The sequence below is a fragment of the Callithrix jacchus genome, chromosome 15 (genome assembly GCF_049354715.1).
Source record: "Callithrix jacchus isolate 240 chromosome 15, calJac240_pri, whole genome shotgun sequence".
Lineage (NCBI taxonomy): Eukaryota > Metazoa > Chordata > Mammalia > Primates > Cebidae > Callithrix > Callithrix jacchus.
This window is the reverse complement of record NC_133516.1, coordinates 85,214,876-85,230,539: the sequence shown is the minus strand read 5'-3', so window position 1 is coordinate 85,230,539 and position 15,664 is coordinate 85,214,876. Positions and strand designations below refer to the sequence as shown.

The 15,664-nt window shown below is 36.7% G+C and overlaps 1 pseudogene across 1 annotated transcript in view; it reads right to left on the bottom strand.

Moving 5' to 3' along the window:
* The window catches only part of LOC100404705 (cAMP and cAMP-inhibited cGMP 3',5'-cyclic phosphodiesterase 10A-like), a 32,201-nt pseudogene that overhangs the window by 15,114 nt on the left and 1,423 nt on the right, over positions 1-15,664 (bottom strand). Inside the window, exon 3 of the transcript XR_008476891.2 lies at positions 1-15,664. This exon is cut by the window's left edge and continues 15,114 nt beyond it. The product of XR_008476891.2 is annotated as a cAMP and cAMP-inhibited cGMP 3',5'-cyclic phosphodiesterase 10A-like (transcript).

Genomic DNA, 15,664 nt, shown 5'->3' with positions numbered 1-15,664 from the left:
GGAAAATACGAAAAGCACATTGTCTCTGGGAAGAGCTTTGTGTGTTTGAGGAATTGAGGTTTAGGCAACATGTGCTAAAGTTTGGCAGCAATGAGGGGAGTGTTTTTAAATAAATTTGAATGTACAGGATCCAAATGATAAAGAAAGTTTAGACTATAGTAAGGAATTTGGAATTGTTTACAGGGAAGTGAAATATTTAGGGCTACAGAAGGATAGACTAAAAACTGGATGTTTTGCTAAGGACCGAATACAGTTGGGTAAAGTGGAAGCAGAATGATCAGCGAATAGGCCATTGTCATTTGTCCAGTCAGAAAGGGATCTATTTTTCCACTTATTCCTCTTCCCTGTCTCCCCTCCCACTTCTCCTATCTCCCCTAAAGATGGCTTTCCTGTTTTAAAGACGTAACCCAGCTCTGAAATAACTTAACTGACTTCTAGGTGTTTCAATCTATCCTTTGAGGTGAGTTAACTGACCCCATACTGTGTTATCAGAGTTTTCAGCGTCAGGATACCTTTCTTAGTGGTCAAAGTGAGAGTAGGAAATGGTCCTTGTAAGCATGGGAAACAGAGCCACTGAGGCAGTCAGTTAACAGCTGCTGGAAAATGAGATTTGAGTTGCGAGATAAAATTAAAACATCAATTTTACCTATCAGTGATGTTAGTACCAAAATCTTATAAAACTTACAATCTGAAATTAACGTTTCATTGTTACTGTTTGTGGTGTTAATTGAAAAAGCTAGGTGGAATACTGAAGTCAATATCTTTAAGTTAATGTGTATAAACATTCCGATAGAAAAAAATAAAGATTTATGAATAACACCTAAATCTTGTGTCTAAGCATCCCCTGTGCCATCTGTATATAAAACTCCCCGCTTTCCTGTTGGCCATTGTTTAATAACCAGCTCTCTGGATAGTTTTAGGTTTTTACTGGTTCACATATGGTCCCATCTGCTGGCAATTCAACACCTATTTAACCAAGAAGCAATGGAACTAAGACTGGAAAGGAAGAATACAGCTGGAGGCCTTGAATGCAGCTCCATTGAGACTAAAATGTATTTAGGGTACAGAGGGCTACTACTGAATTAGTGCAGAGAAGTGCCATTTAAGAACTGTTTAAGGAGGGCAAACACAGGGAAGATTTGTTTATTAAATACCTACTTTATACCAGGAGCTCAGCATAAATAGTCTCATTTATTCTTATTAGTTCTGGTATTATCCTCATTTTATGAAAAAAAAAGTGACTGAATTCAGCTTGCTAAAACAGTGTCTAAGTTCACATAATAAATGGCTGTGCTTATTTAGTTCTATGGCAGTCATAAGTATAATTAAGATGAATACAAAAGGATTGATTGTCTTGCCTTTGGAAGTTCACTGTCTGCCTCTACCTTAGTTTACTGAACCTGCCAAACCAAGAAGTTATAAAATACAAGCAAGCATTGTCATACAGTTTTTGAGTCCGAAAGTGTATTCTTGTCACATAGTATCATTATAGCTTTAAATCACTTATGATGGCAAAAAGAAGTATATCAGAATCTAATAAGAATATGAAGAATAAAAAAATGGAATATTGAAGGCAAAAAGACATACCACCACACAAATCATGACAAAACATCTAACAAAATAACATATTTAAATAATAAAGAACCCCTTTCTAAAAAAGCAGATTGATTGTTATATCTATAATTATGTCAGGGGAGGAATAAAATAGACATATTTGTTGAGCTGTGATTAGTATAAACAGGGTTGGGTATGAGCTGAGTCATCTCCTTGCCACTGTATAAAAACTACAAAATAATATTTCCGAGTTTGACACTTCAAATTGATTTCTTAACCAGGTTTCATAATCACCAAAGGTAACTGATTTCCACATTAAACTACTCTTTATTCACAAAGTTGTCTTTAATATTTAAACTAAGCTGTATCTATTGTAGTTCAAGCCCAATCCACTCAGCTCCAGGTATCTAGTGGGAATCACGATCTCGTTTGTAGTATTTCTATCCTCGATGAAAACAGTTACTCTGCTTCTCTGTTATCTTTCCTTCTGTCTATGCCTAGTTCCCTTAATGTTTCCTTATAGATCTCATTTTCCAGGGCTTTTATCATTTTTGTTGCTCTCTTCTGAACTGATTTAAACTTATCTATGATTCTTTTTCAACTGAGGAACAAATACTAAACACAGTTATCCAATTGAGGCCTAACGTGTGATTGTAGAACAAAATAATTACCTCTCATTTTATCCATGTTCTTCCTATTAGTATACCCCAAAGCAGTGTCTAGGATTTTATGTGGCACCATCATACTGTTGACTTATTGTCAATTTATCTTCCATTACGGCTTCTATCTCCATCCCTGTGGAACAATTGTTTGTGCAGTTTATATTTGTTTTCTTTGAATCCTATTTTATTGATTTCAGTCCCACATTCTATTTATCAAGATGGTTATTTGCAATTCTAACCTCTAATTTGCCTCTAACGGTACATGATCCCCAAGTTCTCAACTGTGTAAATGATTAGCATGCTTTCTGTTTTATCTCACCAAATCTCTGAGTACACAGCTGAATGTGAAGTTTGTTTGTTTTTTTTTTTTCAGTACCAAAAAACGTTGTGATAGTATTTAAAATGTCTCCCCTTACTGCTTATACTGCTAACCTCAAAAGCTGTGATCTTGGGTGCCTGTGATATTACTGAGACCGTCTGCCATTATATTAATCCTTAAACAATACTCCTGAGGTCTGATTAACCCAATTGTACAGAAGAAAGATACTCTAAGGGCCGTAGATATCCAGTAATTTTCTCGGCATGTAACTAGGAAGGAGAGGAACTGAAACTTGAACTTGGTCTGTTTGATCTTACAACCAAGTATTTTCCTGTACACCTGTAAATAATTCAGTCCAATTCACACCCAACAGTTTGTTATATTCATAAGTTCCTTACTTATTCTGCTATTACTGGACAGGATTTTATGAAAACCGTGACAGTGTTTCACTCCAGGGATCTTCTTTTAGAAGGATGTTATGGGTGTTATGAATGATGAGACCATTGTTCCTGGGCACGGAGATGATTCCAGAGACAAAATCACTCTTTACTATGTGAAAGCCATGGTATCTGAAAGTCTACCAAATGGAGTTGATCATAGATTGTTCCCATCCCTTTTTTCTAAATTAAAAAAGAATCCCAACATACGCAATATAAAAATTAACCTGACTTCTGTTTGTTTCCTTATATCAAAGTAATTGAATCCAAACACTATCCATCCAAATCACTGGCCTAAGTCAGTGGTTGCTAAACGAGGTGCTAAGACTCAGCTGAGGATTTCAAAAGTTCCTAAAGGATGCCGCAGATTTTAGGACACTAGAATTTTAAAAATCACAATGCTTGTTTAACTAAGACTTTATGAGCTGACTATATGACCTGCCAACATGCTCACTTAACTGGTGAATGTTCAATTTAACTGCTTCAGGAAATGCATAACAATAGGCCTGTTTTGCAAAATGGGCTTCTTCATAAGGTTAATATTTGTATTAGTCCATTTTCACACTGCTGATAAAGACATACCTGAGACTGGGTAATTTCTAAAGAAAAAGAGGTTTCATGGACTCAGTTCCACGTGGCTGGGGAGGCCTTACAATCATGGCAAAAGGCACGTCTTTACATAGTTGCAGGCAAGAGAGAATGAGGGCCAAGCAAAAAGGGAAATTTATTTTCCAGCCATCAGACGTCTTGAGACTTACTGACTACCAAGAGAACATTATAGGGGAAACCTCTCCATAATTTAATTATCTCTCACCAGGTTCCTCCCACAATATGTGGAAATTATGGGAGCTACAATTCAGAATGAGATTTGAGTGGAGAAACAGCCAAACCATATCAATATTAATATGCCTATTTCTTAATGTAAAACAAATTATAAGGGACAAGAACAAATAATGGATGATGCTAATAAAGTTTTATTAATATTGGAAAGTTTAGGTAATTTAAATTAATTATCAAGAATACATGGGTTTGGTGTTCTAGGTTAGTTGCCTAGTAATGAGTTTCCTTTGGTATCTGCAAGTATTTTATCCTTTCCATAAATGCATTCAGATGTGTCAACCAGTTTGTTTTTGAATAGACAGAGGAGAAAATTATCTACTAAACGTAACTACTTTCTGGCAGATCGATTTAGAAGACACTAAGTTCTGAGTTCAGATTCTGTTAAAAATATACAATAGTTGGTGGTGAACTATAAAGACACTGAGTTTAAGATCACTGATAAGGTGTTTGAGAAATAGAAGAAGGCTGAAGAGTAAAATCATATATCCTGCAGATGTTGGCTGGTATGTTGGCTGGATACTGTGTGGGAAGAGAAATTCTCTGCTCGGACTTGGGCTACATCCCTTGATGGCCTAGAAGCAGGGTCTGGGCGTATCCTTTGTGTCTGAGAAGGTGCTACTACTCAAAGACTTGGGAGTACTTTACCCATAAATGAAAGGATAACAAAGTAACAATAGAGGGGAAGTAATGTTTCTCTTATTTATTTTCTGAATACCTCCCCACCTATTTCTTTCTTGTTGTGTGAGGTTTATTCTCTATTAAATAACTTCTTTAAAAACTCAAAGCAGGTATTGTAAACTTCATAGTATTAATAATATTAATTTATATTAAAACATCCTAACATAGGTTTCTAATAGGTAAACTAATATTCTTTCTGGCTTAAAATAGTTTCTCATTTACTAATGTTTCATCACACTGAGATTTTATTTTATTTTTCTGTTTGCATAACCTCTTTCTTAGTTTTATCTTTCCTTCATACCTTTCTTCTACATCAGATTTTTCATCTTAGTCTGTCAGGATTTTGTTTGTTTGTTTGCAGTATATGCAATAGAACATATTAGACAACTGTCAGGGATTAGAACCTGCTACCCCAAATTATGATACTTTGGCATACTGACTGTTTTAAACTGAAGTAGATCGGAAGACCTCAGAAGTGAGGACTTTCTGATCTTCTCCAGGCCTGTCTCCCACCTCTCTCTCTCCTTGGAAATGAAACATAGAAATCAGTTATTTCTTTTCTCCAAGGCAGGTTACAGAAGCTAGAACTCCTCTTCCCCAAAGCATAGCAGAAATCCTAGAAAGGTCATTCTCTCCCTTCTTTCTTGAAGACCCTCATTCCAGCGGGGTAGTACGTCACACCCAGAAGAAAGAATTGTGACAGAGAAGCCAGAGAGAATATGACCAGACAAGCCTAGCTGGGTTCCCCCTCTTAGTGTATTACCCTTAGATACAATCCAGTCATAGAATCCAAGCATAAATGTAGAGTTTTCCCTGGAATTTTGGGTCTTCATTTCTGAAGGCTCTAGTGCTACATAAAATTTTGATTAATAAATTAATTGTGCTTTTCTCTTGTTAACTTGTGTTCAGTTTATGGGAGTGTTGGATGTGGAACATTAACCCACTTAATGATGGGTGAGAAAAAGTATCACACCTTTCTGCCCCTGCAAGACCAAAGTTGTTAAAAATATTTTTTTAATCTTAAAAAAGGAATAGAGAAATACAGGAAATATTTATTGTAAATACCAAAAATGGTTCCTTTGGCACTATGCATGTAACAGAGTGCCAGAATCTGACCAGAGAGAAGCGATTGTTAAGAGAAGGAAGAAGGAATCATCAGAATTGGGTTAAGTGAAAAACAATAACTTAAAGAAAAGTGAATCAAGAACTAAAACCCCTAAGCTACTTCATTTTGAGTCTCATGGAGGAAAACAAAAACAAAAATTAATATTTAAAGTTAAAATGAAAATTTCCAAAATACATTGTTTGGGATGTTTGTAGCACTAAGCTTATTTCCAACTACAAACTTATTTATCATGTAATTCTATTCAATGACAAATTGGTGCTACTATTTTATTTGGTTTCACTGAGATTTTTCAAGTGTGTTTAGAATAGAAAGTATATTCTGTCTCTTACGTGTGATGACAAAACATTAACTGATGATTTTTACTCTGTTGACAAGACAATCTACTTCATGGATTTATAAATTGCTCCAAGGCAAAGATAATCGTGTAATTTTCTTATCACAGCCAATGTTAATAATTTATTATTAACATTATTTTTAATTTGAATACAAGTGGAAGGCATCCAAGAGAAGGGAATATTGTACAGTACTCAGAAAAAGATCCTAACCTCATAAAAAGTGAAAAATCACTATTACCTTCTGGGAGTTTTTTTTTTGTTTTTTTTTGAGCTAAAGAAAAAACAGATTCAACAGAGCATTTGCTAGCTAATATTCAGCTCCTTTGTTTTTCATTTAAATTAAAGATTTATTTTCTATCTGGTAACTTTTAAGAAAAATTAACCGGCACTATGTTGATGAAATGTGTTTCAGTAATCATCTGCTCTCTGAAACAGTGAAACATTTTCATTAGTAGGTGATTTATTTTGGTGATAGCAACTTTATTCTATATTTGAAACTAACTGGATATTCCACTTATGTCTTGACATGTGTAACTAATTACATCAAAGTATGCCATGCAAGAAAATTAATGCAAATTTCATTATTAGGAATGAGTACTTATTTAAAGATCATACCTGGCCACCTTATAACTCCAAAAGTTTGGGAGGTACACAAGATCAAATTGATATCTTTTTTTAAATAAAGGAATGCCAACAGATAAAAACAGATCAAGCAGGCACCAGAGTATCATCAAAATGCCACTTAGCAAAAATCTAATTTCATTGGGAATATTCAATATTATACAAATCTTCAAATAAAAAGATAACTGCTAAGCATACAGTGACTTATGAAAGCATTTGTTATAGGATTCAATCTAAACAGATCTTATCATATCTATATGTGATAGATGTACTAATATTCATAAGAGCCAACTACTGTAAATTATACCGGATATTATAATACTGTTACACAGAAATAGTTATTGAATAATATTCTTTTTTTTTTAAATTCTGGGGAACATGTGTAGAAAGTGCAGGTTTGTTACACAGGTATACATGTGCCATGGTGGTTTGCTGTATCCATCACCCCTTTATCTACATTAGATATTTCTCCTAATGCTATCCCTCCCCTAAACCCCCACCCCCAACAGGTCCCAGTGTGTGATGTTCCCCTCCCTGTGCCCATGTGCTCTCTGCATAATATTCTTTAAAATGGAAGTTTGTACTAGTTGCAATTAACTCTCACCACTAGAAATGCATATTTATATTAAAATATCCCCGAAACACACACACACAAACCTTAATATATACATAAATAAATCTTCTTCGAAATTTGAATCATTTTAGTTAGCCTTCCTTTTGAGAATATTTCATTTTGGGGCCAGAGAAGTGAAGTTCATCCTTAATATTCACCTAACTGCTACTGAAGTGATTCTCATTTAGACAGTAGCGCTCTCAGCACAAAGGCCTAACTTCTTTTAAAGTTCTGTCCTAGATCTCCTTCCCTGAATAACATAAATAATTTTGAGTATTTATTGAATTGAATCTAACAAATATCTGGAATCATAGCATCTTCCATTTATAATAAGAAGGTTAATTTTGTCAAATGAAAAACATGATTTTTTGGCAAACAATCATGTATGCTAAAACAGCAATAAAATATTGTATTTTGACATTTATTTCAACATATACCAGCTGTTTTTCATGAGGCACATACAGACGTCCTCAAAAATCGCCAAACAAATTCAGGTTTGTAAATAAAAAATAGTTTTTCTTATGAAAAGCATTTGTAATTCTCAAGGAAAGATAAAATTACTCTAGTCTTTGACAACTTGGTTCATTGTCGTTGGTAGCCTATGGTTAGTTCGTACTTATTACAGTCTCTTCATATTGGATATCAAGAACAGATACTCTTATTCAGGAGGAATTATCTAGTACAAATGGCCAACTGTGTATCTTTACTTATCAACACAAATCACTGGCAAGGCATAGCAAAGCATGAATATCCCAGTAAATAGTTATTTATGTTTCTGGAAATAATCAAAACCAGGCAAGGAACACCTGCATTTGTAGACTTAAATGGGAATTTGCTTCCTTATCAGGTGTAGTGATAAAAAAGTCCTGTTGCTTTGTGGATGTCTTGAATTCTGTTTAGGTCTGGAATTTGATAGTGGGCACATTACACTTCTATAATCATTTCCTACATCCAGCTATGCCTTTCTGCGAAATAAACCACAAAATTGGGCACTTTTCTGAAGACAGTAATAGTAGCTGAGTTTTCTACAAAATCAGAACATATTTAGTTTTTTTCAGTGAAAAGCATAAGAGATATAAGGCTTTCTCTGAAAATAAAGTGTTCCCCCAGAAGAAGAAATAGCTATCTTGTGCACACAAAATAGAATTCTGTGCACCTTCCTCGGAACATAGATGAGACTACTTTAAAGATGATGGCCCAATGGAACTAAGCAGTTGGTAGGCAAGGACCAAATTTATTTAACTGTCACAAACATTGGCATAGAGAGAGCACACTACTGTGTATTAAATCTATAAAACAGGTAGCAAAGAAATCAGGTCTATCAGCAAATGTTCACTCTTTGTAGAATAATATCATATGAGCACCTCGGTGGACTTGAGGTGTTTGAGGTCTGGGAAGCTTCCTTAATCTTCCTCCTGAAATCTACATCCAACATGCAGCAGCAAATCACAGGTAACCCTGAAATCTGGCAACTAGTCTCTGAATGACCTGCTAATACCTTAGTCTAAGCTACTGTCACCTCTTGCCTATAACAGTCTTATTTTTGATTTCCTTATGTCTACTGGGCTCAATCGAATTCATTTTGTCCCCCAAATCAGAAGATATTTTAAATCACAAACCAAGTGATTACTCCTTCATCCTATCACCACCAAACCCTTAAACCATTCAATGCCTTTCCATTTCTCTTATGAGAAAGACTGAAATCTTTGGCAGAGCCTTGAAGGTATTTTACAGTCTGTCATCTCTGCCTCTCTTCATTCTTATCTTAACCCACATACCCTCTGGCTCTCGGGATGGCAAGAATGCCAGTACGAAAGTAATGTCCGTTTTCCCTGCTTAGAATGCTCCCTACACACCTCCTTTCCCTAGCCAAGTCTTGTTCATTAGCCTTTGAATTGATCATTCATTTCCTTAGGGAAATCTTTCCCAACCTCTACATTATGTACTGTGCTACCAATTCTTACAGTACCACATTCCCCTCTTTTTGAAAGCACTTAACTCCATTTGAAATAATTAATTCATTAGTATGACTATTTAATTAATGTCTGCTTTCCTCTTGGACTACACTTTTCATGATGGAAGGGATGTGGCTCTTTCTGCTCACTACTCTGTCTCTGGGACAAGGCAGAAAGTCTGTCACATAGCACTAGCTCCTGAAATATATATAGTTGTTGGATGAATGGAAAAATTAATGAATGAGCTCTGAATCTCCTTTACGGAAGTGAGGATGAACAGTGAACGAACTATACACAGATTCTTGCCTATCTTTTTTGGCCTGCACCAGTATTTTAAGTAGTTTGCTAGGGTTACCTATTCAATTTGAATACATTAATTTTATGAGATAAATAAAAGTGTCTCTTATTAATCTAAACTGAGTATACCAAAACTCTGATTTTTTACTCTATCACCTTTTAGAAGTTCAGCTGGTCCAACCAACTAACCTCATTTACTATCGCCAGTATCTACTATCTTGATAAAGATGCAGATATTTCTAATGCACATCCTATCACCTGCTGGTGATATAATAATTTTTGTGTTTATATATCTCTTCTAATTCCAAAATCCCTTTATATTTATTGTGTCTTTTATCTGAAAATACCCAGTGTGGTAGATGTGTATGGGTATTATCCCCATTTTACTGCTGGAGAAAAGGGAAAACATTTTGGAGGGCAGCTTGTCATATGATGCATTGTTTGTTTGTTTTTGTGGGATTTTTGTTTGTTTCTCTCATCCAACAGTGAACGCAAAACGGTTGTTGTACAATACAATATTTGCCTAGGATGCCATCAACTAGATATAGGAATTTGAACAAGTTGAAGACTTAAGGCAGTAGGAAGCAGAGCTATCTGCCCTCCTTTGTAGCTTAGGAAAATAACCAAGGAGCTGACTTCCTGTTAAATGAAAGAAAGCCAAGCTGCAGCAATGTGAGTCAAAGTTCCGAGCTAGGGGGTCCCAGGAAATAGAGGCCAGTATTGGGCAAATATAATATGTGGACATCAATTCTTGATTCTAACTGTTTAAAGTTCATTCTGCCATATTACTAAGCTCTTTTTAAAGGAAGAGTCTTTATCAGTAGAAATATTAGCCATGTCTTTATTTATTTTTTGTGTGTCTTAATATTTTGGTCTATTTTGCAAGATGGGTTTTTCCTACACCTCTTAGAGAGAAGCACAGGTGGGAAATGGATCAGAGTTCCTGCCCTACTAATAGGGCTGTTTTTAAGAATTAGTTTCCACATCCATTGCATTTTCTTTGACCCTTTTCTAATTAATTAATTCACATTTCCCAAATTCAATATTTCATGTTATTGGCAGGCATTTATGTTTCTAAGGACATTTTTAGATAAAAAACATATTCGCTATGTCCAAAAGGTAATAAAATAATTGCATATGACTATAAAACTTGTCTATTACAAATCAACATAGCCAATATAAATTTCTGCAAATTGAATATCCTACATATCCTCATAGCTGGTTACTAAATTTACACTGGTGGAAAATTTGGCACAATACACAGTATGACCTTAATAACAACTCATCAAAGCTGTTGTTAGTAAAAACCATCTCTTGGCTTCTGGTGTCATATTTTTCTTTTAAGAAAAGATCTGGGAAAAAGACAAGAAATAGAACTCAGATGTTTGTCTGCTAAACATATCTGATAAAATACAAAAATATTCCTAACTGCATGTTTTTCAAAACAAATTATTAAATATTCCTGCATCCTGGGTCCTTTTATTTTACATACATCTGTGATTATTAAGTAAATCTTACACATGGTAAAAGCAATACTGACAGTTTATATCAAAATACAGTCTTTCGTTCAAGCTGTGCTTCTACTATGACAATATTTCACAAGAAATTAACCAACCAGTAAATCCAATCACATTCCTTTGGGAAACTGTTCAAAACAGAGATTATATAATACACTTGCCTATAATAAATTAAGAGAATTTTCTGTAATAATCAACCTAAAAATGTAAAAGTAGCCATGAGAGTCCTAACTCCATAATTATTTCTACATTAAAAAACAGAATTCATATATTCTTTAAAGATTTTTGTAATTAAACAATAATATTAAATAACATATCCTTTCCCAAGTTAAATTAGATGACTAAATTAACTTTTGTGAATTAAGATGTATTTGGTAGAATCCAGCTTCATAAATTTGTATGCAGAAAAATATGTAACTTGTTCAAATTCAATTATATGAATACACTAACAAAAAATGACACTTCCTTGTCAACTATCAAGTAATATGTATTTTCTATCAAGCAAAGTCATTGTTTTTAAGGAATGGAAGAACAGGCTGATTTATATTTTTTCCAACATGTTTGCTTCTCTCTTCCTTTCCTTCTGTCTCTCATCCATGTGTGTATCATATATACACGTATGTATATGTCTACGTACATATGACTGTGCATCCTATATACATCTATGTATGTGTTTTACATATATTACATCCTTCCATATATATGTGTGTGTGTATACATCTAGCCACAGTGGTATTTCTCTTTCTTTAGTTATTACATTTTATGTCATAGTGTATAATTAAAATAGCAAATGGAGCTCCATGTAGGGAAGATGGCAACTTTCAGAAGCCCAGAAGAAAACTGAACACATAGTGTTAATTTTAAAATAAGAACAGTGCTTATGTAGAGCCAACATAAATAAACCATGTTGTAGAAGCCTCTGATTTAATTTTGCACAAACCAGGCTCATCTGAACAAAATGCCTATGGTATTAAATATGTAGAAGCATTTTTTCAATTTTATTTTATTAAAAGTGATATTCCAGTTTCCTGCCACATGAAAAGTGAGTAAGTTATCTGTTATGATTGGCCTTTCACTTCCTGAGTCTCTGATTCCTTCAGGTTAGAACAGGGTTGGAAGTTACTGTGTCATTGTGCTAAAAATCTTTAAAGTATTAATACGCACCAGAAGTGACTACCTTACAATCTCTGTAGGAAGGGGTGCAGAGTATTATTTTTGTATTGTTCAAAACACTTACATTGTATAGTAATGCTAGTCAACCCAAAAGCCATATAGAAGAAACCACAGGTTTCTATGGAATGATTTGATCTGCGAGAAGAGTAAAGAGAACGGAAGGAAGGTCCAACATGACTGTACTACTTCCTGCTTTTGTTTCTGTGCTATGGACAGAAAGCTCATGAAATATGACCATGCAGCATGTGGAAAGAGATACATGAGAGGTGAATGCAGCAGGTCAAAGTAAAATCACAAGACACATTTTATGGTTTGATGTTTAAAAAAGAAATGTGTGATACTTTAATTAAACAACGTTACGAATAAACCTTTCATTGTGAATATGAGTCTAAAATTCTGCAATGACACAGTGAAAATATAAAGAAATCATTATGAAAAATTTACACTTTATATCCATAAGAGTTGTCTATTAAAAAAATTTTACAATGCCTTGCTTTTATTTTGTTCTTTACGCAAAGGGTTCAGTAAAATTGCCAAGACATCAATGAAAAAAATTTAAAAATTGTCATCTTTTGAACTGATGCTTGAAGTTCTGAGATTTGTTGTAACGCATACCTCATCTCTTAAGGTCTACTTCTTTTAGTGTTAAATGTATTCATCTCAGCCCTTTAGTTTTAACTTATAGTCTGACTGTCTAAATTCATGAAGCTCTGAAATAAGAATTTGACGTTTTCCCATCACTGCTTACTCTATAACCTCAAACCAAAGGACATTTGTCCTGAGGCTTTGGGTTACATCTCAAGTTAATTACAAGTAGGTCACACATGAACATTCACGATAGTAACGTGTAAAAATTCCTATTTATAACCAACAACATCAAAGCAACATTGATGTCAGAGCCCGAGTACAATACCATAATAGTACCAATCCTTAGTAGAAAGATACAATGGAGAAGTACCCCTTCTGACATATATATATATAGTCTCTAGAAATTTTCTTTTTGGAATGAGATTAAAATACATTTTGAAAGCTCAAAAACAAACAAACCACCACCAACAACATCAAAAACTGAGCCATTAATAAGAAACTGGAGATCCAGCATTTCCTCTCATCCTTTTGTCTGGCCATCAGCTTTTGGGTTCTCATTAATGGAAGTTTTCTTTGAGTTGTTTCTCTGGGTCCAACTCAATGATCTCATATTCCTTTTAAAATGAGACATTCCGTCAAAAGCTCATTGCTGGGTTAGACATTGTTTTTCTAACTGCAGAGAGAACAAGAATAAGGGGAACTGATTCTAAAATCTTAAGCAATCGTTTCACTCAGAAATTCTAGGCCAGCCGGATGTAGTGGCCGACGACTGTAGTCCCAGCTACCTGGGAAGCTGAGGCAGGAGAATCACTTGAACCCGGGAGGCGGATGTTGCAGTAAGCCGAGGTCGCTCTACTGCACTCCATCCTGGGCGAGAGTGAGACGTCTCGTTAGCGGAGAGCTGTGGCTCCACTTGGTTGTGGAGAGGTTTCCCAAAGCCACAGGGCGTCACGATAACTCAATGCGGGGTGAATAATTCACCAGCAGAGGTGTTTCCCTGACCCTTGAGCTTCCTGCCTGGAATCCAGAGCTGCGTGGGTCGTGAGCTGAACCAGGCCAGGTGGAGCCCGAGCACTCAGGCCTGGGTTTCTGAACCAGCGGCCGCTTTAGCCAGCCTGGGGCTGCCTTTAGAGTCCCTGCGGCTTCCATCTGCCCTCCCCAGGTTTGTGCGCCCCCGCTGGAAATCCTGCATTGGGTATTCAAGACTGGCCGTTTATGCTCAAACCGAAACAGCTAACGGCTGGCCCAGGCGCGCGCCCCGCAACTGCTAGCCCAGAAGGGAGCGCGCATGCCTGCCCTTCTGAATTTTTGTCCACTTCCATTAAAGCCTCAACAATATCAGCCTATTAGAAAAGGCTGGCTTGCAAGTCACTTGGCCAGCTGATTTCTGAACATGGGGTAGTCCTGGTTGTTCAGTGTCTATGACGCCTCACAGAAGAGACTGGCAGGAAGTCCTTTGCTTGACTTATTTACTTGATGTTACCTTCTCGAAGAGGTCTACACCCCAGTTACCAGGTGTAGGTTCCCCCCACCCCCCCCAAAAAAAGGAAAAAATGTCAAAGAAGCAAGATGAGGATCTGTGGGTGGGATGGCGTGTCAGGTGATCAGAGCTCAGTCTTCACATGTAGCTGCCTTCTGAGCCACGGAAGGGGATGAAATCCAAGTTGCAGTCTCCTCCCCTCGAATCACCTTCCCCCACTGACTGAGATTATATCTGCATGCTTTCAGGAGAGGCTTCGTGGGAGGCAGGATCTGGGTAAGGGTTGTACAGCAGGGAATGGCTACGGCATTGTAGAACCCACGCTGGCCTTGTGGGACTTCATCCTTCTTGTCTCTGTCCATCAGAGGAACAGGCTGTCTTCACGATTTCTCCATTTCATCACCCTGAGCCCAGAATTCTGCATATGTATCATTTCCCGTCAATTTTGTAGCAGGCCACAGTTTTGTCACAGAACAAAGATCACAGGCAGTCATCATCAAACCAATTACACGGTCTCTATGTGATTGATTATTAAGGTTTAGCGATCCAGTCTGGTAGGGCTCCTCCAACTGTTTCCTGTTTCCAAAGTATAAAGCAAGGTCTGTGGCAATGATGGTTTTGTGGATGATCTCAAGCATCCGCTCATATTCACTGGAGCTCAAGGTGGAGAAGATATTGTGCCCTTCCAATTGGAGGATGGACACCGTCTGGGAGAAGTGGTGCTGCTCCATGTTGGAGGTGTAGAGAGCTGCCAGAGGGTGGTCTAACTTCTGCAGGTAGCTGTTACTAAAGCCCCTGTGGTCCAGGTCATGGCACAGACACGCAATCAACAGTCCTTTGCGCTCAAGGTCTGAAGTATGGTGTACATGCTCTGCGCCACAGTGACTGCATGCTTCTAGTTGTGATAGGGAACTCGCCAGTAGTTCTTCTTCACAGACATAATAAAACGACACAACCTTTCAAGCTCAACCAGGACCGATGAACCATACAGACAAAAATTCCAGGCCACATGTTTTGAAAAGGACCAATGTCAACGTGGAATAATTCAGTTTCTTTGCAGAGATGCACGGGAAGGGTGAATCGCATGAGGCCTTGCCACTCTTCTGCAGTACAAATGCTATGGTAGGACAGCTTTTCCATTGTTACCTGGTAAATGCACTCTGAGTGACGAATTCTATGATACATATTACACGGTGTTACGCTAAAGCACAAAAGACGACAAACATTTTTAAGTTGTTTTCATCTGTTATAGAGAAGGCACTGCCACTTATTTTACTGACCATTTGCACAATACCTATCACACTTCCTCGGCTGACGATGGGCATGCACAGGATGTTCCGCGTGGTGTAGCCTGTGTACAAGTCTACTACTCTATGTTACAGTGTGGGTCTGCATAGGCATCTCAAATGTTCAGGACTTCCCCTGTTCTTGCTACTTGACCAGTAATTCCTTTCTCTATTGAAAATCTG